This window comes from Pseudopipra pipra, chromosome 1 (assembly GCF_036250125.1).
Source record: "Pseudopipra pipra isolate bDixPip1 chromosome 1, bDixPip1.hap1, whole genome shotgun sequence".
In the NCBI taxonomy this organism is placed as follows: domain Eukaryota; kingdom Metazoa; phylum Chordata; class Aves; order Passeriformes; family Pipridae; genus Pseudopipra; species Pseudopipra pipra.
Genome location: NC_087549.1, coordinates 60,727,678 through 60,751,909, shown reverse-complemented (window position 1 = coordinate 60,751,909; position 24,232 = coordinate 60,727,678). Strand labels below are relative to the sequence as shown.

The window sequence follows — 24,232 nt, the reverse complement described above, 5'->3', positions numbered from 1 at the left end:
AATATTCTATGAGACGAGTGGGAGAGGGAGAGATAAAAATTATCTGATTTGCAATGGTAGAAAACGCATCCTCATCAAATTCATTTTGTGAGCTGGAATTTCATCATTCCTTTTAGCTACTTCATCATCATCACATTATGGCTGGGCTTCATGAACGAAGATTTTGGAAGGGCCCTACCCATGCTTGATACAAGCGCGCTGGTGGCTAAAAAGGCCAATACGAGACAGGCATGTCTGGTTGCAAAAGGCACAGCAGAAAGACTCCTTAGGTGGTATATTCTGCAAGGCACGATTCTTTCTGCGTTGTCTTTTCTCCTCGAGAGTGATCCTACAGGTGTTCTCAAAAGCATCAACAACGTCACAGATAGTGCATCTCCAGACCTCCTGATTGGAGGCCAGAGTAGACCAATTATGTTGATCAATATGGCCAAGGCTGAAATGTTGTTTCAGGCAGTCCTTGTATCTTCTCTTAGCTACTTAAGGCCACTGAAAATAATTAATTTGTATACATAGATTCAAATAGATTGGTTTCACTCTGCTTAAAAATTCATGTTCTGAAAAACTTCTGAAATTTTGCATTTGTGGAGTTTGTAAGATTTCTCCACTATATGCAGCTGGAAAAAAAAGTAAAAACAATGAACTAAGTGTTCAAATCTAAGAGTGAATTTCGCAATGTAGTAAGAAGAAATAAATGGTTAAAAAAATTTAAAAAATGGGGGGAGAAAAAGAAAAAACATACTTATGAATACTGAATTCCTTTTATCTAGATTTATATACCTTATTTTAGAATACATTTTACAGAGTAAAGAAATGTACTTGAGACACTGAAGTATCTATGGGGTAAGGCTGGTATGCACTGGGAGAGAGAAGAGATAAATTCTGATGGAAATCTGAGTAGCTCCTCTTTCCATGGAACTGACACAGTTACCAATACCAGCCATTTTCAAAGTGAAAGAAAAAACTCCACTTAATACTTTTTCCATGACTAAATAAGCTCCTAGCGACTTGACAAGTTATAAGTAAAACATTCTCTATCTCTATTTAACCCTTATTTATGAAGTAAAATGACCATACTTTTGTTGTTACAATGATAAAAAAATAAGTCATACACAACTGAATTGAATATAGATGATGGTCACTTAGATAATTCTGCAAGAAATTATTTTCTATTATATTTTGCTGAAAGAGTTCAACAATTTTCTCTTGCTAAATGATCATTACTCATGATTTCAGACCAAAAAGCATGTCCAGACAAAATGGGTTTAATCATATTGTTAGGAGGAAAAAACGTAGACACCAAATTAGCAATTACGCAACATTTGGCTCAGAACCTCCTATAACACAATCCTTTACGATTTGAGCTAATGAATTAGCTTCTATAGCAAAGAGCTTGGCTTACGCTTCTAGCGAGGCATAAAAAACAATATAATTCCAGCTAAACATTAATGCACATCCTTTGAAAAGAATCACCCCACCCTAGTACTGTCTTGGAGGTTTGAAATAGGTTGAATTTGAAGCAAAATCTTCATACTAAATTCTTAAAGTTTAGCAAAGAATCTTTAAAATAAAACGCAGGAATCTCTACAATTGGACTCAGAGACTGATTATGTTCAAAGACGTGTCTGAGACTAGAACTCAAGTGGGTTACACATATGTATCCATGCAAATGTAAGCACTACTGAGTATTTTTAAAAGCTAAAAAAAAGATAGCTTTTAAAGATTTTGTACCCTGGTTATAGTTAGATGCTGTTGTGGTTAAACAACATAGCCCCACACAGCTGCTCACTCACTCACCCCACCAGTGGCATCAGGGAGAAAATCAAAGGGTAAAAGCCAAAAAAACGCGTGAGTTGAGATAAGGACAGTTTAATGGAAAGACCAAAAGCCACGTACACAAGCAAAGCAAACCAATTAATTTAATGTTGCTTAAGTGTCTTCATGTTCTAAACATGTCTTATCATGTTTAGAATTTTCTTGTTCTTCAACTCCTTGCTTTTGAAGACAGACGTATTCGGACACCAACCTTGTTATCTGCACTCAGAAAAGGACTCTGACAAGTCTTCACACAGTCATTTCAGGCATTTTAGTGAGAGGGACCTGGAAAAAAAATAATAATGTCATTATAAAAAATTATAGCAATTATTGAAGTGCTCAAATAGTTTGAAGAAAAGAGTCAGAAAATCTGAGTTCGAGAAATTACTCTGTTCAGGGGAAAACGCCATTCAGCATTCCATAAAGCGATGAGTTGTCCAAAACCCTCTGAAAATCCCCCCTTTCAGTCTGCAACACAAATAGTATGATTACCAGATTTTAAAACATTGTTTTAAAAGTACAGGAGAAAAACATCCCAGATGGAACACCATACCACAAAAGGAACAGCAGAGATCAAGTACAGTGCCGCTGGAACAAACCAATATTCTGTATAAGCTGTTCAGGATCCATGCACAGCACATGGATCATCTGCTTTTGACATGGCATCTTTCTCTACTAGACCTTTGACACAACGTTCTGATGACTCAAACACTTCTGCACATTGTCAGATGGAGGAGGAACAGTAAGAAAGAAGCACAACGGTCCAACAAATGAAATCACACACAAAGTAAGTCTCTTAAGAGAATGCGAGAAATGTAAACTGAAGCATTTCTCATCAACAGGACAAGGCAAGGACAAGATTAGATATGCTTCTTTTTTTTTTTTTTTCGTATTTTGATTCATACTTCCAAATATTTCAGTTACAAATCAGATACTGAATGTTACTGTGAGGGATACATACTTTCCTCAAAAAAATCCACTGTAGTTTAATCAGAGATGATTAATTTATTTACTGCAGAAGCCAGAAGTTTATTTAAATTTTACCAGTTGTATTTTCCTGGGCATATTTAAATTCACTCCCAGATGTAATCTTTGGGCAATAAATGTCAGTCTTTCAAAATAACATTTGTTCTGTAAAATAGTAAAAAAATGTAGAGATGTGGTGTTCCATATTTATATGGGAAATTAGGAAAATCATGAATAAGTTAGTAAAAGATGATACTTAGATGCCTTTTCAGATATTGCAATCATTTTGGTTTAAAGGAAAGACTTTCATCCGTTGAAGTTTACTTCTACACACCCGTCCAAATAGGGTTTTCTTTGCACATATTTTGGTTGTTCTCATTAAAACAATTTTACATCATATTTTCTAAATGTTAACGATAGATATAATGTCTGGAAATTGTATACTTCAGCAGAGTACTCACATAATTGCAATCAGAATGTGCAATCCTGCTAACACTGTTTGTTCTGCAAAGTTATTGAAAAATAATATTTGCCATTATCTAAAAATATTTAACCTGAATCCCAAGCTGATTATTTCCACTGTTTGCTTCCTGGAAAACATCAGTTTGTGTCTTTCATTTTGTACCTGACTGCAAGCATGATATTTGTTTTTGATCCTGGGCTGCACCTACCAGTGTATTACTAGCAAAGAGATAGAGATGTGATCATCCCACCCTACATAGTGCTTGTCAGGCCACACCTGGAGTACTGTGTCCAGTTCTGGTCCCTACAATTCAAAAAAGACTTGGACTGATGGAAGAGGGTCCAAAGGAGGGCCATGAACAGAAGGCTGGAGAACCTGCCCTATGGGGAAAGACTGGAGGGGTTAGGTCTTTTAGTCTGAGAAAAGATTGCTCGGAGGGGATCTCATCACAGCATTCCAGTACTTAAAGGGTGTCTACAAAGAGTATGGAACCCCTCTCTCCATAAAGATCCACATGAAGAAGACAAGGGGCAACTGGTGAAGTTGCACCAGGATTGGTATCATCTTGACATTAGAAGTAATTTTTTTTATGGTGAGTATAACCATTGCCCAGAACAACCTCCCCAGGGATGTGGTAGAGTCTTGGTTGATGGAGGTTTTACAGATGCAATTGGACAGGGTGCTAGATGATCTCCCCTAGACCCCCATTCACATAAAAGGTTGGAGCAGATAATCTTTTGAGATCACTTCCAACCTAGTCTGTTCTGTGACTGCATAATCATAATTTACATAGATTCACCTGATGTGACTAGTACAGGCTACATTAGGAAAATTTCTGACATAGATCAAAAGAAAAGTCACAGTCGGACAAACTTTAGATCTCTTGTAAGTAATGGGAAATAGAAAAGCTGGAGACTTCCTGGAGTAAGAGGGTTTTACATCTGCACTGCCAGAATTGCAAAACCAGAGAGTGAAAACAGGGTAAGACCCTTAAAATTTTGCAAACCTCTCTCAAAACAAATAGCTCGACTACTTAAAATTACCCATCAGTGAAAAAATCTTGAGTAATTTATTTTTAGGTAAAAATTTCATCCCACGTAATATGCACTCTGTTGAGGCTTCATGGGAAAACTGCAGAGGTCTGAGGTGTTAGTTAAGCTGGGAAATCAAAAATGCACAGAAAAAAAATTAGTGCTGGCCTAAATATATATTACAAAAATGAACTCTGAATATGAAAACCAGGAAAATAGACCAAATAGATGTACTGGACATGAGTGTCAAGGTGCTGATTCTAGCTTGCTCTAAGGGACCCTCTGCAGGAGACAGCTGAGGGGAGCTGGTGGTGTCTCTGAAGATGATTTCACCAAGTACTTAACTATTTGTCTTCTTTCTTTCTTGATACCCAAATCAGTAGTTAAATTTATTGGCTAGGAATTAAGTTAAATTCCCCAAGCTGAGTCTGTTTTGACTCCAGAAATAGAAAGAGCATATTTTTGTTCAAAGATCAGTTATTTGAATTGTGTTGGCATGAAAAATAGAGCAGATCTGAAATTCATTTTTGCCCATAATGGGAATTTGTCCTTAAATATGAGCAGCCTAGAACTGTTAAATTCATTTTTAATATCTCACATTTTTATAGAGCTTTTCATACTGAAATATCCAAAATATTTTATAAATAACAGCCTACTGATCATCCAGCTTTCTTCCATTTACAGCATTTCCAGCAATAAATGATAAAGAATAATTTTGACAATGGAAATGACAGCTATATTTCACTTAACATAATTTTTTCAATTTCTTTTGGAATAAAAGACCCCACACTCAACTGCCTTCCAGGAACAAGAATTCATCACTGGAAAATTTCCTCTAATATCTTGCAAATCAGAACATTTTGTCGGGTCCGTCTAGAAGCAGTAAATGTAATGGTAGCTATTTAGGCTGTGCTTCACGTGCTTCTGCCATGAAGACAGCTGGAGAGGAAGAAGCTTGTGTGGCAGTGAGGGCTTGGATACTGGATAAAGAAAACCTCTGCCAGATACCATGATGCTGAGAAAGGACCAAGGAATTTGAGGAGTTCAAACAACTTCCCCATCAGTGAGAAGCCACCTCAGATGGTCCATGTATGCTGTGAGAGATGGCCAGGGAAGAACAGTTCCATGTGAGCAAAATTTCCCACAAACAAGACATTGGATAGGATGGTGGTTTATTATTGACCTGTAGCATGCAATGAATTATTAACACATAAATTACTGATAGCATTCTAAACCAATAGTTAGGTGAACATACAACTTTACTAAGCTTCTACAGAATGCTTTCTTCATTCACAAAGCAGCAGCAAGCCTTTTTCTTTCCTTTTTTTTTTTTTTTCACTTCAGGCCAATAGAAGAAAATGAACAAGATTTACCAATTCTGAGAGAAACGTCGTCTGGCTAAGATGTTTAGGATTAGATCTATCTCTCTGAGAAAGTATCAGTCTTTGCATCTTTGACTTTTGCTCAAATTGTGTATGACACAATTTCTAATCACACCTTATCATGCAAGGCAGAGCTTTTCATGGTGCTTGGTTAAAATAAATAAATACATAAACTTGATTTTCTTTCACTGAAACTGCAAATGATAAAAATTTTTGACCTTTGCACTGTTTCCTTCAGCGTTTTGGGGGGGCTTATTACTCTTACATAATTGCTAGAAGAAAAAAAACATATTTAATAAATTTTTAATATGTCAGAATGAAGATTTAACCATTTGTGACTAGGGAGTTAAGAAACATAGTACACAAATTTCATTTTAAGGTTGGTTTTAAGAAGATCTAGTTTACTGTATTATTCAACATATGTCAAACAAAACAATATATTCTGTTTCCTCTTTACATTCTTATCAAGTAAAGACCTAAGAGGGGCAATAGTACATGCAAATTTCAACTTTTGCCTATAGAAAATAAAAAAAAAAATTGAAGATTTTTCCTTTTGGCACTTTTTGTCTATTTAAAAATAGCAAAAAATGCAAAACCATTGCATGAATAATTCATATTGAAGCAGATTTTTGTTCTTTTCATGCTCTGAATTCATACATAAATGCCGTTATGTGGAGTATGTGCCTGTGTACACTTGCTATACATTTAGTGGTTTCAAGAATCTTCCCTATCTACTTAAAATTTCTCAATCTAATTGTTAAAAACACAATGAGGCACAGTTCTATGCAAAAAGGTCATTATTTTCTGTTCCTTTCACTCTGCACTCATTAGATATTTGTTTTAGCATTTAGCATTTAGACTTTTGCTCTAGCATTTCTCTCACTCTGCTAAATCACTTCTCGTCCTCTGCAGTTCTGTCGAAGTGCAACTGACAAAGGATGCTCAGGATCATGAAGACACTGTGACTAATAGAGGAGGCATCTGGGGGAAGAAGGGGGGAAAAATGCTACATGCTCTCTGCTTTGAATGTGTAAGTGCAGTGAGATGTCTCAGTCAGAACCATATGTATTTATTATCTAACTGTTTCTCCTTTACAATAGTTCATGTTCAGTTTTCAGGACTTTTCTAAAAGGTTTATTGGTAAACTTATTATCATAAGCTGGGAAATGCTTCTCACCACTCTTTTGTTTCCCCAGAGCATTTGCTACTGATAACTGATTTAGGCTACATTATTTTTCTCACATCTGATTCTGATCTGATCCTGATTTTGAAATAAATTATTAGCTTTTACATAATACTGTAACCGTTTAGAGAAGTTAATGCATTCCATCTGCTGTTTTCAAATTATTTGTTTCCATTATCTGTTGATACACAATTGTAGGAGGAAAGGAAGTTCTTTGTCACATACAACACTCAAGATTTTCTTCTTTGATGATGTAAGAGAATGAGGGAATAATGACTTTTGGTGACAGAATAGTGAATAACATTCAACCCTATTGACATCCACATTAACCCTCCTTGGCTTTAACAGTGCAAATATTTTCACCAGTGTTTCAGAGTATTCTGCTTAATCAATCAAAATTATGACCACACAAACACAGCAAATCACAGCTTCTGTACTCATATACACCTTTCTAACCCATTGGCTGGCTTTCCCTGTTCACTCTGACAAAGCAAACTTATTCCTTGGGAGCTGATGCTCCTTCAGCTACTGTTAATTTTTAAGGGTTACACAGTGCCAGCATTTTTACAGTCTCATCGCAAGCACAAATGGATTCAGAAGCTCTTTATATAGGTAACATACAGGTACAGGGATGGCCAATATTTATGTCCAGTATTCATTTACTCCAAGTTTCCTAGTCTTTTTCCCAGTCTCTTTTTTCTCTACCTTGAACTGGTCAGTGTCCTACGTCAGAATGAGACACAAATGATTCATTCACAAATGACTCAACACGGGCCAGCAGTGTGCACTCAAAGCCCAGAAAACCAACCATATCCCTGGCTGCATCGAAAGAAATGTGAGCAGAAGGTTGAGAGAGGTGATTCTGCTCCTCTACTCTACTTTTGTGAGACCCAGCTTAGAATACCGAGTAAAGTTCAGATGCCCCCAACATAAGAAGGACATGGAACTGTTGGAGCAAGTCTAGAGGAGGGCCAAAAAGCTGATAAGAGGACTAAAGCCACTTCTGTGAGAAGATAAGCTGAGAAAGTTGGGGTTGTTCAGCCTGAAGAGAAGGCTATGTGGAGACCTCATAGCAGCCCTCCAGTACGTGAAGGGGTCCTAAAAGGAAGCTGAAGATGGACTTTTCATCAGGAACTGAAGTAATAGAACAAGGACTAATGAGTCCCCCCTGAAAAAGGGGAAAATTAGGTTAGATATATGAAAGAAATTTTTTACTGTGAGGATGGTGAGACACTGGAACAAGTTGCCCAGAGAAACTGTGGATGCCCCACCTTTGGCAGTGTTCAAGACTAGGAACCTGATCTGGTACAGGGTGTACCTGCCAATTTCAGGGGGTTTGGAACTAGATGATCTTTAAGGTCCCTTCCAACCCAAACTATTCTATGATTCTGTGTTTCTAAATAAAGCACATTCATTCTCAAACAAGGTATTTAATGTGGAACAGCCTGCAGCAGTTCAAGGATGTCACTTGAAATACAGTAGAAAATTCTATGAAAGTACACAAAATTAACACACCACAGAAGGTGACTGCTAAACAATAAGTCATTAGATTTTTTTCCAAAGGTTTGCAGCTAGCAGTATGTGGGAGGGGTTAACTGGAACAGCTAAAGGTAGAGGTTAGTTAGATTTATCTTCCAAATTTCATTAAATTCAATTAAAACAAGAAAAGACCAGAGAGTCTTAGTAATGGTTGACTCAATTAAAAATTTGATTTACAGAGAAATTTAGCTCTGAAAGAACAGAAAACACCCAGCTCAAATGTTCAAAGTCTGCCAAAACCACAGTCTTACAGGGGAGAGTGACTACTAGCTTTAAAAATAAGCATTTCCATCTACTTGTAATTATACCAATGCTACAGAAGAGAAAACAGTCCACAAATCCATAGCTGCATCTGCAATGTATTCAAAAAATGGATCTCTCAGTGACCTGAAGTGTTAAATTAGAAAATCGCTCATATCATCACTAGTGAAATAGCAGTTGAAGGTTTCATGGAATAACTTTTGGTGCAATTTATCATATAAGTAAATTAAAGAAAGTTCCAAGAAAGGACAGGGGATGTAGCTTACGTTTTCCTCAAGTTACAAGATTGCATACAAATCCTTACTGCACAGCAGCTGTTTGCAGTCATGCTTTTCTAATAGTAATTGGTTTATGTACCATAATTTTGCTAACGTCAGCCCCAGTGAACATCTTCTAAATAGCTTAGCAGGTCAGATTTCAATCTTTTGTGATGTGATAATGCCATTAGATCTTCATCCATGCATTATTTCCTCTGTTCCTTTCACTACTGACATATTTTGTTTCTCCTACCAATCAATTCTGTTTTTAAGAGCCATCCTTCCACATGACTAAGCTTTTCCAGTTTTCAAATGTCATTGATTTATTCCTTGTTGTTCCTAGATTTATTTCCTGAGACATCGTATAAAACTCACCTTCATCCCAAGAATAATTAAACTGTTCTTTTTCTCCTGTGAATTACAATTTAGACAAACTATATTTCTCTCTTGACTTTTACTATTCAGATATTTCTTTCAGCTCAATAGTAACATTTCTAATTTAGGTTAGAACCAATGCCAGCCAGCTCCAAGATGGACCCACCGCTGACCAAGGCGGAGCCCATCAGCAATGGTAGTAGGGCTTCTGGGATAACATAGCTAAGAAGAGGGGAAGCTGCTGCACAATAGCAACTGCAGCTGGAGAGAGGAGTGAGAATATGTAAAAGAAACAGCCCTGCAGACACCAAGGTCAGTGAAGAAGGAGGGGCAATAGGTGCTCCAGGCGTCAGAGCTGAGGTTCCCCTGCAGCCCGTGGTGCAGACCACGGTGAGGCAGCTGTGCCCCTGCAGCCCATGGAGGACCACAGAGGTGCAGAGATCCACCTGAAGCCCAGGGAGGAGACCCATCTTGGAGCAGGTGGATGACTGAAGGGAAGGAGGCTGTGTTCCCACAGGAATCCCACACTGGAATAGACTCCTGGCAGGACCTGTAGCCCTGTGGAGAGAGAAGCCCATGCTGGAGCAGGGTCGTTGGCAGAACTTTTGACCCCACGGGAGACCCATGATGAAGCAACCTGTTCCTGATGGACTGCACCTGTGGAAGGAACCCACACTAGAGCACTTCATGGTGGACTGTCTGCCATGGGAGGGACATCACACTGGAGCGGGGGAAGAGTGTAAGGAGCCCTCCCTCTGAGGAGGAGGGAGGGACAGAGACAACAAGTGATGAACTGACCACAGCACCACCCCTTGTCCATCCTGTGCTGCTGGAGGTTAGGATATAGTGAAAATCAGGAGTGAAGTTGAGCTGAGAAAGAAGAGAGAGGTGGGGGGAAAATGCTTTTAAGATTTGTGTTTATTTCTCATTATTCTACTCTGATTTAATTGGCAATAAATAAGGCTGATTTCCCCAAGTCGAGTCTGTTTTGCCTGTGACAAGGATCTTTCCTTGCCCTTATCTCAACCCATGAGCCTTTCGTTATATTTTTTCTCCCCTGCCCAGCTAAGGAAGGGAGAGATGGGGTGGCTTTGCTGGTCACCTGGCCTCCAGCCAGAGTCAACCCAGTAGAGATCTTCCCTTCTGCTTTCTGAAATATCTTACATGTCATCAAACTTCCTTTTTTTAGCAGTTAATTGGACTTTAGATATTTGACCTTTTGTTGTAAAAGTCCCCATCTCTAATTATTTTTATTCTTTGTCTCAAAGCAGTTATGTTTGTACCCTAAATCTCTATTGGTGATTTTTTTTGCTGAAAGCCTGATGACATTATGTATAATTGATATTTATTCCAGCACCTTTTCACTTCCTTGCAACTGGATTCAAGCATTCTCTCAGTGAATATCTGCCATCGATGTTCTTTTCATTTCCCTGATTAAAAAAAAAATAAATATTTCATCAGATACACTCTCTGGGCCACTTCCCAGCATCTTGGGCTCAACCTGTGGCGGTAAGCTGGGATGAATATGCTTTAAACTTCCCACTTGGTTGCAGTAGCTCTGGCCACATGACGCAAAAGCAGTTTTCTTTATAGAAACCTTTGGTTGCAAGTTTAATTGTCTCCCTGCAGTAATCCTAGTCCTCTCTGCTTTGACATGTTCTCTCACTAGGATCAGCAGGAAGGACTTTGGACCCATACAGAGATGCAGGTTGAGAATTTCAGATGAAGAAACAAAGGATCAAGCCTCCCACACTAAGATTTAGATCTGCTCTCTTCCAAAATGTATTTCTCCCCAAGCAATGGGGCTTTGTTCCCATTTTACTTCATTTTTACAGGGTACTTTTGTCTGGTCTGCTTTAATGAGACTTCACTCTGTTGTTTCCCATGGCAGTTCCCACGGTACAGTTGAAGTTTTCTACTAATTATATTATTTAATACTTTTATCATACTAAATGTTGATAGGCTATATGCTTGAGGTAAATGATAAATACAGTTTACTTTCCAAGGCACAGATAAAATTTTCTACATCTTTGCACAGGCTTTCCTTTGATAATACAATGTAACATGAATTTAATGAACTATAAATAAATTTTGTTTAATATTTGACATGGTTCTTTCAAGATCCATATGACAGGAGACAAAGCAGGAGAGGCTGATATTTGCAGTTTCTCTTCTTGATTGTAATTCACAGGTGCAACAGTAACCAGAGTAAAAAGAAGTCAGTTAATACTGCAAAAGGAAAAAAAGTCTAATGATATGGAGAAGAACCCTACTTGTTTCAGCCCTGACAGTAGATATTGAGACAGGATACCGCATCTGTTTTTCTAAAAGATTGTTTGTTTTCACAAATTATTTACCATTTGATACTTTATTAAATTACATCCCAGAATTGCCCTTCCCCATCTGCATACAGAACCTCCCCAGGCAGACAAGCAGCATGTCCAGATTCCAGAGAGAGGAGCACTGGATGAATTACAGAAGATTGAAGAGGTGCACAGCGTCTCACTGTCCAGCAAACGCAAAATATTTTCTCCAGAACATACTGTAGGAAGACTTTAAAAAAATCAAACATATTTACTGACTCTCCCTTAGCATTCTGAAGGAGAATTTATTAAGCCTGAGGAAGTTCTCGGCTGTGTGATCCATAGGGTCAGTGCTGCAATGGAGCAAGGGAGAAGGATTGCTGGCAACAACAAGCAGTCGAGACTGGAAGGGTCAGTGGATATTCAGGTTTCTGGTCTCAGACTCTCCTCATCTGTTTCTCAAGCAAAACTCTGGATCTGAGTTGCTTGCTCAAAACTGCAACGGATAACCATTTTTCATTTTGGAAGTATTTTATGTGATTTGATTACTCTTGGTCCTTCAGGAACTTTTTTCTTGGATGACATAAGAGGGAAAAATTTATTTCAAAGAGAAAAAATAGTTTATTTCTAAGCCAAAGCAAGGCCAGATTGAAATTCAGTGAACCTCTGAAATCTTTACTAATGATTTGCACAGTACCAATATGTCAATTAAAACAAAAAGAAAGGAGGGCTGTGGTTTTTTACTTATTTGAATATGCAGCCATAAAGGTCTAATGTTAAATATTGGTATTGTGAGTAGTTTTATTTACAACTGGAACACCCTACTTTCAGGACCAGCTGTTCAATATTATGACCAAATATTTATATCGCGAAGTAGTAAGGATAATTCAACTCACTATTACTCAAGCCAAGTATCTCTGGCTATCAATAAACAGTATAAAAAATCCCCCTATGCTTATAAAAATGCTATTTGTTTATTGCAGAGAAGAGATATCTCATTATTCTTTGTAGTATTCTTTCTATGTAGCTTTTTGCTTCATGCTTTATAGTGACAAGACATCACTTGTTACAAATTATTAACATCATGATAGTATCTCCAGGTATTAAATATAAAGCATCTCTTATGCCATGTAGGTAGGTCAGTTTATCCAAATACCCAGAACCATTGTTTTGGTTTCCATGGTTACTCAGGGGATGCTAGCATTTTTCTTCCACACCACTGGTTGCCAAGACTACAACAAGCTGTTAAAAAACACAGCAGTTACAAGTCCAGATCGCAGGGGTGTAGTCCTGCATTCAGCAATTGCATGTCATAAATCTCACTTGGTGCTGCATTTGAATCCAGAAGGCATTCTCAGTAGCATTCTTCTTTGGGTTAAGCAAGATACTAAGATTGATATAAAAAGAAAAAAATCATAGAATCATTTATTCATAGAATGGTTTGCATTGGAAGAGATCTTAAAGATCATCTAGTTCCAGCTTCTCAGTCATGAGCAGGGACACCCTTCACTAGACCAGGTTGCTCAGAGCCCCATCCAACCTGCCCTTGAACACTTCCAGGGCTGCGGTATCTACACCTTCTCTGGGCAATCTGTTCCATTACCTCATCACCCTCACAGTAAAGAATTTCTTCCTAATCTAATCTAAACCCATTCTCTTTCAGTTTAAAGCCATTCCCCCTTGTCCTATCACTGCATGCCCTTGTGAAAAGTCCCTCCTCAGACCTCCCGTAGGCCCCCTTTAGGTATTTCAAGGCTGCTATAAGTGGACTATGTTTTGAAATGGAACCCTTAAGGATCTGTATCAGATTGTACCCAAAAAGTAGATTCCAATTGTTTCCCATTTTCCACTTCAATATTCTAAAAAACAAAATCCCATCTTTTCATCAGAAGTGATGCCAAAAATCTCAGTTTTTAACTTATTTAAAAGCAAAATAGAATAGCTATACTTTTCAGACATCTGTAACCCCATACAACTTCCAAACAGCTTGCAGAAATAATTTCATATTGTGTAAAAACTAAACAATGTCTGCTATCTGCTATAACACGATAGAGCCCTAGTACCTATAATATTTATTTTTAAAAAGACAAAGGAAAATATAATTACAGACTACACATTTAATGAGTAGGAACATCAATGTTGTTGTCCAAAACAACATCACATTTCTCAGGCATAATAAAATTTTGAATAATCAAACTAGCTTGCCTACCATGAAAAAAACTTCTTTCTTTTTATGAAATGCTGAATATCAAGTATCTAAAATAAAAGCCTGAATTGTTTTTTGTTCTGTCTTGAGATATTTTTGAATCATGCTTGTCAACGGATATCTCTTTATCTCCTTTATAGGACGGTTTATTTAAACTATTGAATTTCCAGTTTATTAGTCGATTAAAAATTCCAGCATCTGGTTGATTAAACATTTGTATGAAAAGGTTTGCAAATTTATAATCATAATACTTTATTTAAGGCTGAATTCACTTTCAGTTGAAATGTATGCAATAGTTACATTCTATTAACTGTACCTGAGGATTGACTTCTTAAGCTACCGGTGTAGCCTTTAAACCTATGCTATTAAAAAAAAAATCTGGAATTAATTAAAAAATTGTGATGTTTATGTGGGAGCTGTCCCCAATAGACCATGAGCCAAGCAGAAAACCTTCTAGCAACCCTATAGTTTTAATCTAAAGGATAGAGGTAAATCTTTGCTATCTCTAGAGTGCCTAGAACACGAAAATCAAAATTTAATGTTTAGCTGTGTTAGGACTATACGAGGCTTCTTTTAAGACCAGGATTCTGTTGTGACCCACTATTCAAGAGCTGTCTGGAACCAGCTTTATAGAAGAGTTGTGCTCTGTTTTGTGAAACATGCTTTGTTGCATCAGAAAATAGCTGCATAGATAATACTGTAAATATCACATACTGCAAAAAATCAGCAATGTGGTAGAAAATTGTACAAAGCAGGAAAATTCTGCTCAGTTCATGGTGTGATGTTTAAGAAATCAGACTTTTCTGGTGCCTTTCTTGAGCTATTTCTTTGAAAATTCAACCTCTCTATGCTCTCTATCAGCTACCAAGTTCTGTAAGTTTGCAGCTATAAGGCTTTGTACCTTCTTACCAATGGATGGCATGGAAACAAAGAGCCAACACCGGGTCCAAAGGAACCTACACATTCATGGACTATCAATATGTAGACACCACAATCAGCTCACGAACCCTGGGCCAAATATGACTCAATGCCAGGTGAATATTAAGGATATAACACATACTTTTCCCTAGCCATCTGTTGCTTCTGGCAACTACATGGGACAGGATACTGCATCAGCTAATGTTTTGACTTAATGCAAGATATATTTGAAATTTAATTTTAATAAGGAGGTCTCCAACATAAGAAAGGTTAAGAATGAGTTTTACATAAAAGGTTCTGCTCAAGATAATTTTATACTCTGAGGTACAAAACCACCTGAAACTCTACCTGGTTAATTACAAATAGCTTGTATTTTCTTTTCTGTGCCCTCCATCACTTCCTATCGCTATAAACAGTACTGTGATACGGTTATAAAAACAGATCCTGGTAACATTGTTTCTTCTCTCAGGAAATTCTACCCACTTTAATATCCTCATTCCAGTTGTCTATTTCTTTTTGCAAGGGTGGCCTAGCAGGATGATTTCTGACAGACTACCTATGCCTGACTCCCTTAAGCTAGTCTGGTGCTCACACAGTCAGCTGAAAGAGCAGAAAGCTGGGGCGGGGGGGGGGGGGGCACTATCATTTCACTATAGTTAAATATGTGCAAAACATGATGATGTGTTTTATTCCTCTGTTTCCAGACCTGACTTATTCCTTGTTTTTAAGGACTTCCATCCTTTCGGAATTAATTGTTGCAGGCAATGAAGTGAAGCAACTCTTGCTCTTAGATCAGGCACCCTTCTATCCTCCTGGCCTCAACAAACAGCTTGAGCATAAAGAAAAAACATATTTAAACACAGCTTTTCATTATTTTTGGCTGTTTGAAGGGCCACCATGATATGAGAGCATCTTAAAATATTGGCATAATATTTTAAAGGAACTATTGTCAGCATGCCCAGAAAGCTTCTCAGCAGTAATGTTGGAAACATTAGTGTAAACCCTCATGAAGGTTAAGTCAGACAACTTACCACTTGATTTATTCAGTTATGTTCCCAAAAAACTGAAAGCTCTCAAAGTCCCAACATACATATTTCTTTTTATGGAAAACTCTCAAACATACTGGCAAAAGAGAGTATTTTGTGTGGTTGTTTGTTTTTTGGTTTTTTTTTTAATTTTGGAGAGTTTTTATGTTTGCTTAGATTTGTAATACAAATAACGATGAAGAGAGAGAGAGAAAAAAAAAAGTAGATTTGACTTCTTCTATAGTCTCCCACTTTGCCATAATGTACCGAGTCCTTTTTTCTTTTTAAAACATGCTGGCATTTAACACAGTGAACCACACAGAGTATTAGCAGGAAGTACTCCCTTGACCTATGCAGGTTTTTACAGGAAGTGAATCTGATGTTAATTTCAATTATTTCCCCCTTCCCCTAATTAAAGTGATTTGGAACATTTAAATGTTAAGATGATTACACTGAACCCTGTAGAATGAACACAATTTGCTTTGTTTTATTTCAGCATCTAACAAACACTAACTTTGTAAAAATCTTCTTAAAATAAACTAGACATGCTAAAACTGATCCTATTTATCCAAGTTTAGGAGAGTTGAGATGCAGAATTTCAATTTGCTGCAAAATTAAGTAGAAACCCTTCTGAAATTGGAAAATCACACTTGTCTCAACAGAATTCAGGTAAGAGTATAAGTTCAAAGTCTGGAAACACTTTCTTTTTTTATTTCTTCCCAAAGTATAGACATTTCAAAAATGAGAAGACTTCAATTTATACAAAGTAAACAAAGTAGCGGTGTGCAGACTTCTATTTCATTTAAAGTCATGACAATGGGTTAAGTTCATATCTCAATCTAAAAAAACCACAACTTTTTTTTTAAGTTTTCCCTTTACATCCTAATAAAATTATGCTGTCAGCTCCTGGCTTTTTTCCCTTATTATGAGCTCTGTACACTTTCATTGATTAACTATTTAAGCAAATGTTTGTCATGTCTCAATCCAATAATGTTTGCAAAATCCTGCTGCTCTGATAGATGGACAAACAATGATTTAATTGAAAAAATTACCATATTGACATGTCAAACACATATTTCATGAAAAGCAAACAATTAGAACATTAGCTTTAGCCATTAAAACCATATTGTTTGTTTAGTCCATTAACATCTTTATCCAGAAGAAGAAAAAACAGCAGTAAAAGACACCAGGATCTTACCTACATAATAGGACTTAGTCTTGGTCAGCAAACAAGTGTTCTTGCACAGACATGCAAGCTGGGGGCACTGCCAGGACAACACACCTGGTTTTAAAGCCAGCTAAGTATTTGTGTAATACTTTCCCTTACCTGGTAAAGACACAAACTTATATCCTACATGTCTGAAAGGTGGAAACTTTCAGGGTAAGGCCATTTGATTCCTGGATTACCAGTTCTGTAATGTTTCAGAGTTTGTTAGAGATTTAATGCCATTTTCATCTTTTTCTTTCCATACATATTTGAAACTGAGAAATAATTTACTATTTGTTTAAGGCCTTCTATCATCTTATTTCAAATAAGGCAATTTGCCTCCAGCCTTGAGTTGTGATTGTCTTAGGGACACAGGATTTCCTATAGTCATAACGGAAGAATAACAAATTTTGCTGGACACTGCTTGATGGTTTTGTCTCTTCAAGGGACAAACTAGACAAAATAGACAAAAGCCTCTCACTTTTTTTCCTTGGGTTCTCCAAACAGGCAAGTTTCACTTTTTTTGAGACATATGAGCATTACATGAAATAAAAAATAATATTCTTGCCTCTATAAAAGCTTGAAATTATTTTTGGTGTGGGACACACTCTAAGTAGATTGCAACCTAGAATTACTGTGAGTACGTAGAATAAGAGTTACAAGAGATTTAATTATTGCCTGTTTATGTACTACTTTCCTTGTCAAATATGCCCCAACAGTTCCAACTATAAATAGGTTATTTGAAAAGTTATTTTAAAATTCTGTGGAGCAGATTGTATTTCCACTTTGTTAAGCAAACCTGTATTCCTGGATACTTTCTCTACTTTTTCCTGATGCTTATAACAAGACAAGGTGGCTGAGAATAGCTTCTTCCATAGCAAGTATTATACAGGGTTGAAGAAATGGAGAACATATCTGCATATCAAAATACCTTTTTACTTTGCAAATTGATTATTTTGCATTCATAGTTTGTTTCATAACCTTCTACAAAATAAATCACTTTCTTCATAGCTACTTTCTTGCAATGTATGTTTCTTAACTCGTTACTCCCAGAACACTTTCTTGCTATGTATGTTTCTTAACTCGTTACTCCCAGAACACTTTCAAATCTGCCTTTGCTTAGTATAATAAACCATAAGAAAAAAAAACTACATCCTCTTACGTTTTTATTATAGCCCATCATCTCTGCATATATGAGCATGTGCATTTTTGTGTATATGGTTATGAAATATTGAACAATCTAAAATATGTTAATGAATCTGTAGCTGCATTTTCCTTTCCAATAAAAATCACCATAATAACGTACAGTACAACAGGCTGGATCTGACACAGTCATTTTTCAGTAATTTACCAATGGCCACTAATGATTGAGAATTGATCATTTTACTGTCAGATACTGTGACAGACAAACACTAATCCATTTTGACATTCCATTAGTGGCTAGATTTTGGATTTAGGAGTGGCTTGAATACATCTTCGCCTATGGCTGTGGCCATGGTCAGAGACACCATGGCAATTTTCCATGCTCAAAGCTGCTATAAATTCACTGTTATATAACACAATTACCTGCTCGGGGGCTAAACTAGACTATGCTTTTCTCATCTCTAATTTCTAAATAAGCATGCAATGTGTCCATTTAGCAAGAAGCCCTAATCTACCCTTCTTTAAGTGATCACATTCATTCGAACGGGGTAAGAGTGGATGCTGATCTTTTTAAAATTTAGTTTCGTGTTGGTGGCAAATAAAGTAACCACATGTCCTGTGTTTGCCTACAGAAAATTATTAATTATTTTTGTCTGTAAACACTGATTGCCCTGTAAGAAAAGGCAAGAACTTTCCGGTACACATTAATCTAACATTTGCAGTCTAATGCTATTAACACAAATGAATTACATGCAGTTGCCCAGGAAGGCAGAGTGAGGGAGTGGTGAATTTAATAAAGCCTTCCAATACTTTACTGCTGTATACTCTGTTGCATTTTTGCACGAACGTGTCTGGTGTTAAAGAAATCTGGTACTGCAATACCATTTCAGAGATGGTTCCCTTTGCGCTCAAGGCTCTAATTCCATCAGGTCCATTCAGTGGACAAAGGATTTCAATATCAATGTGGATCCCTTCTTTTTTTCTGTTTATCTCCTACTTCCATTTACACATATTTTTGTGATCTGCCTCATCTTCAATATTGCCTTTGTAAATATTATTATACTTCAGGTTAGATGCTATCTGTTTACAACAGCAGCCAAGAAGCTTAGGTATTTACATATATTCAAGAAATACTGTACAGAAAATTTCCCAGTACATAATTGGAAGGAACATCATGGGTTATTCAAAACTGTATATTGCGTTATATTTCTTCGTGCTCTTTGGCTGAAGTTTAGTTGCCTCAAATGTTATGCAGTGTCTTTGAAACTACATTTATATCATATGTCATATCTTAAATGTGAAAAACAAAATTCTGATACTTTACCAGGACAGAATGGAAAGCGTGAAGATAAATGTTTGGATAGACTGAAAAAGACCAGAGAAAGATCACCTGTATTGAACCCCACGTGCAAGGAGGTTGTTTCTGGATGAACTAGTGAATGTGAAACTCTTACAAGTGCAACACCAGAGTTTGCTTTGAGATTGTTCAGCCTAGAAAAGAGAAGACTTCAGGATGACATAATCACGGCCTTCTGAGGGAGCCTACAAGAAAGAGAGTGCATGTAGTGACAGGACAAGAGTGAATGGTTTCAAATCAAGAGGGTAGATTTAGATTAGGTATTAGGAAGAAATTCTTTACTGTGAGAGTGGTGAGACACTAGAACAGGTTGCTGAGAGAAAAAGGGAGCCCACCATCCCTGGAATTTTTCAAGGCCAGGTTGGATAGAGCGCTGAGTAACCTGGTGAAAGGTGTCCCTGCCCATGGCCAGGGGGCTGAAAATAGATGATCTTTAAGGTTCATTCTCACCCAAACTATTCTATGGTTCTATGATTCTATGATTGAAGGTAATAACTAAACCCAAAAGTTTTTTAGTGGTCCTCCTTCTGCTGTTATCTCTACTCAGTTCATACCGTAATTTTAAAAATAAATATTTCTTCGTCTGTCAGATTCAGACAAGATCATTAGGATCATTATTGGTCATTTGCTGAACATGGAAAAGAGAAACAAATTTAATTAATCCATTTTTTCTGAACCACTGACCAGAGAGCTTAAATGTCAATGAATGGAAACCTGTAATGCCACTTTTCAGGGGAAAATCCACAATGAATGAAGGAAGTATTCAACAAGGCTAATAATCCAAAACAAGTTTCAGTAGCTATAGGAGAAGTTTAGAATTCTCCCATATTTTGCTCAGCAGTAGAAAGAAAAGGTTTTAGTAGAAAGATCTTTTCATAGTTGGATCAATAAGAACATAATGTTTATTATAGTTGGACTTCATTTTAAGTGAGGCTTATTTCCTTCTGTTGGAAGGACAATTTCTAGTAGATTAACGATACCATGTCTAAGCCTGCTTTTAAAATACTGCTCAATACTGAGACAATTGTTAAATCTACTGGTGATGTTTTACCAGCCATTTGTACCTTCTCAGGTATGAACCACTTTAAATTATATTAAATCTTTCACTAAGTCTTGCTACAAATTTTTGCATGATTAATTATCATCTCTTTGTTTATCATATGTGTAAAACTCACGTGGATTTGTTTTTCATGCCATTTTGTTGGTAAATGGTAACCAAATTGTCAGTTAGCATCCTCATCAGTTTTCATGTGGCTTGTGAAGAAAACCACTACCTTAAAATCTTAAGAATTATCTTGCTTTTTAGGTATTTTAAAATTTTGTGGTCAATTAAAATTAATTAATCTAATAAATAAAACATATTCATTAATTAGATGAATAGTTAGTTTCATAGCCTTATTCCTGGAAACAGAGAAAGCAGGTTTCACTAGGTTATTTTAATATGCCCTCCCATAAACAGTCCCAGACTTTGCTGGCCTATCATAACTGACCCTGGTAGAATTAAATACAGTAGTACAAAACATACAAAACAATGAGCATACTTTCATTAATGTGGGAGATAAACATGATTTGGAAAGTCAATTACTTAGGTAATCCTGGTGGATCAACTTAGATCATCTGCAGTCTTTGATATTTCCAGTAGTAAAATTAAACTTACCATTATAAAAAGATTGCAACAGCTATTTTCACAGTAATGTTGCAGAAATAATTCTATTTATGACATTGACACTTGGTTACTCCCCAAATTAACTTTGATGTAAAAGTACTGCAAATACTCCCTTATATTGGCGCAACGATGCAAAAATATTTGAGATGTGTCTTCAGGAAGTGCTGAGTTGCATTACTGAGTGCAACACTTCATTGAAATATCTCAGCTTGAGCATATAAAAATGGGGGCATCAAAATCATGGTAATTTTACAAAAATTTGGACTACATATAAGGCAGTGTAGACAAAGTCATCAGGCTTTTACATGGATTTTTTTCTGTTGCTATTCAAACAGAAGTAACATTGTGGTGGGAAAGATTATACTGTTTATATTTAAATGATACTCCCTTTTAAGCCAGTGGATTCAATGACATTGATATAGCCTGTGGCCTTTAGATTTGAGATTTTAATCTGTGCATAAAACAGTTTATTTAAGAAAACTACCCTGTAGGATATTTAAAACTGATTTGAAAAAATAATCTGTGACTAAACGAAAGACATTCTTTTACTAAATAGTCAAACAAGGCATGAAGGATGTATCAACAGTAATACGCCAATATTATAAGCAAGTATGAACCAGAATTTTTCCTCAGGTTAAATTGAATCAGTCAATTTGTCGAAAGATAAAGCTTCAAAAAATGCTTCAGAACTATTTATAGCAGTTTGTGCTGTAATGATAATATATGAAATATAAAAATTCCTTACATTTTGCAAATATTTAAGTAGTTCCTACGTGTTCCTATTCGATTATTAAATTTCTTCTGAATCTGTTGAAATGAGTCATGTTGGACCAGGAAAGAAATACAAAATTTCTGGAAAATCCTGTAAGAATCTACCACTATTTATCATTCTAATTTACTGAGGAAAAATATGAATTTGCTTCTGTGGCAATTATAACAAAGAAAGTGGAATCTATTTGCATGGAACTGGTACTTTCAATTACTCTAGGTTTGTCTGTAAATTGGGGGAATGAAAATTTAAGCCCTATCTTAAATTGTTTCTCAGAAAAAAAAACTAATTGACTTTTTCAGCCTGAAGAAATTCTTGTTTGTAAATACTTTACAACTTTGTCTTGAAAAGATATGAGCAAAACAAAATGAAAATTAGGAAACTGTCCCAAATAGTGTGAAAAATTTTTCTTGGAGTGAATAAAGCCATAAATCTGAGTAACCTCTTCCTTAAATATGTCAATTATTCTGGAAAAAATTTGCTTTTTAATATTTGAAATTTTTCATTTCATTAATTCAATTAATATTTAACAATTATAACACCCAGTGACATTAAAACTTTTCAGTTCTTGGAGATAAAAAGAGATTTGGACTAGATTCTTCCTGTCTCTAGCTTTTACTATTCTTCCCCATGTCCAATGAAAGACAAAATATCTGGGACAAAATCTTAGTTCCAATTGAATACAATTTCCATCAATGACTTGAAATTTCTCTATATAATGAAAATATACAGAGGGAATAGTAATGAATAAATTTTGAAGTGCTGCTTTATACGTTATATTCACACTGTCTTTTGAATAAGAAAGCTTCAGCTAAGAAGGATTTGTCTACAACTAAAACATTTTAAATTAAAAAGATTATTATTAATTAAAACATACTTGAAATGTTAGATTAGAAAGAGATATGTCAGGGCTAGTCCTTAGGACACTATAGATAAGAAGAACAAGTCTACTTCAGTGGTTTGGAAACTTTTGTTTTGTACTAAGCATATTGAACAAAAGTAGGCAGTAAGGTGGAAAAGGGAATAGAAATATATTTAAATAGATTATATTTATCTAATTTATATTAGAATTATAATTAGTTGAATTTTAATAAAAGCAGGGAAAAGCAAACTAATGTGAAGACAAAAGACTGAAACAGAATAATAGATAATGCGGGATAGGATAATCAGGTAATAGAATAAAATGTTCTAATGCATTTTCATATTGAAAAGGTTGCATTCAAATTAGTTTCTCAAAATACTTGACAAGGGAATATGTATTGGTGAACAGGATATTCACATTGTAAAATGAAGTTAAAACATCTCATTAATAACAGACTTTTAATACTGTAAAATTTAAATTTTCAAATACTTGCATATTTATGATGTCAGAGGGTAATTGTAGGAGGTATTTTTTTCTATTTTACACTATACATGAAAGCATTGTGCTTGCTGATGAGAACGCCCTTCTTATCAGTACACAGGAGAACATCTTTGTACCTTTATTGTGCCAACAATTCAATTTTTTTTTAAGAATAAGGTTAGCAAAGTAGTTAATTAATACAGTGTTTTACAGATTTTAAAATGTATTAATATTTAGGCTGCAGAAGTTATGTACTTACAAAATGGAATTTAAGGTAGCCACTAATACTCCAGGTACTGATACTCATGATAACGTTCATCTAAGCTAGGATACAATTTGGTGTAGTCTAGTATTCACAATCCATAGCAGCATTTGCTTTTGAAAGATGAAAAAAAAGTGTCTGCTTGGCTGTGAAGAAAAATAAAATGCTAGAAGCTCAGTTTTTCAGCTCGTACAAGTATAGCAGCCTTATGGACTGGTTTTCATTAGAAACTCCATTTGCTTATCTACAGCAAACTCAAATAAAGGCACAAGTTTAAACAGAAATGTAAAGAAAAAGTAATAGAAAATTAAAGAGTAATCCCATTAAAAAAACCTACTGGCTGAATAAATGGAGATATTTGAAAGTAAATGCCACATTTCCAATGAGGTTTTTGTGTTCTTGCCATTCAAATAATATTACAAAGGTCACTTTATTGAAATTGCATGCCTGAAAATCCATACACATTTTTTCTTCCTAGGTTTTAGAAATGGTTTTCCAGTCATGAAAATCAAGTTATCTTAAGCAGTACAACAAATCAAACTACCTGGAAATATGTTTTGTGCTATTGTAAAATACAATAAATATAGAAAAAGTACTTACAGTTGATACAAAATTCAAGACTTTTGAGTGAATCTAGCAAAAGAGATCAGTATTACAGATTGAACAAATTATTTACATCGAATGTATTTTTCTTCTCAAGAGAAATATATCAATAAATAAGTCCAAGACTCAGTAACAGTGTTTCAACCTGAATTCATGATTTGA

The 24,232-nt window shown here is 35.9% G+C and overlaps 1 long non-coding RNA gene across 1 annotated transcript; it reads right to left on the bottom strand.

Annotated features, from left to right (window-relative positions):
- Positions 1–1,251: 1,251 nt before the first annotated feature.
- LOC135415895 (uncharacterized) lies at positions 1,252–23,736 on the bottom strand. The gene is made up of 3 exons (XR_010431328.1): positions 23,465–23,736; positions 19,462–19,613; positions 1,252–2,097 (listed from the first exon to the last, which is right to left on the bottom strand). It is a non-coding gene; the product is annotated as an uncharacterized LOC135415895 (long non-coding RNA).
- Between the last annotated feature and the right edge of the window lie 496 nt (positions 23,737–24,232).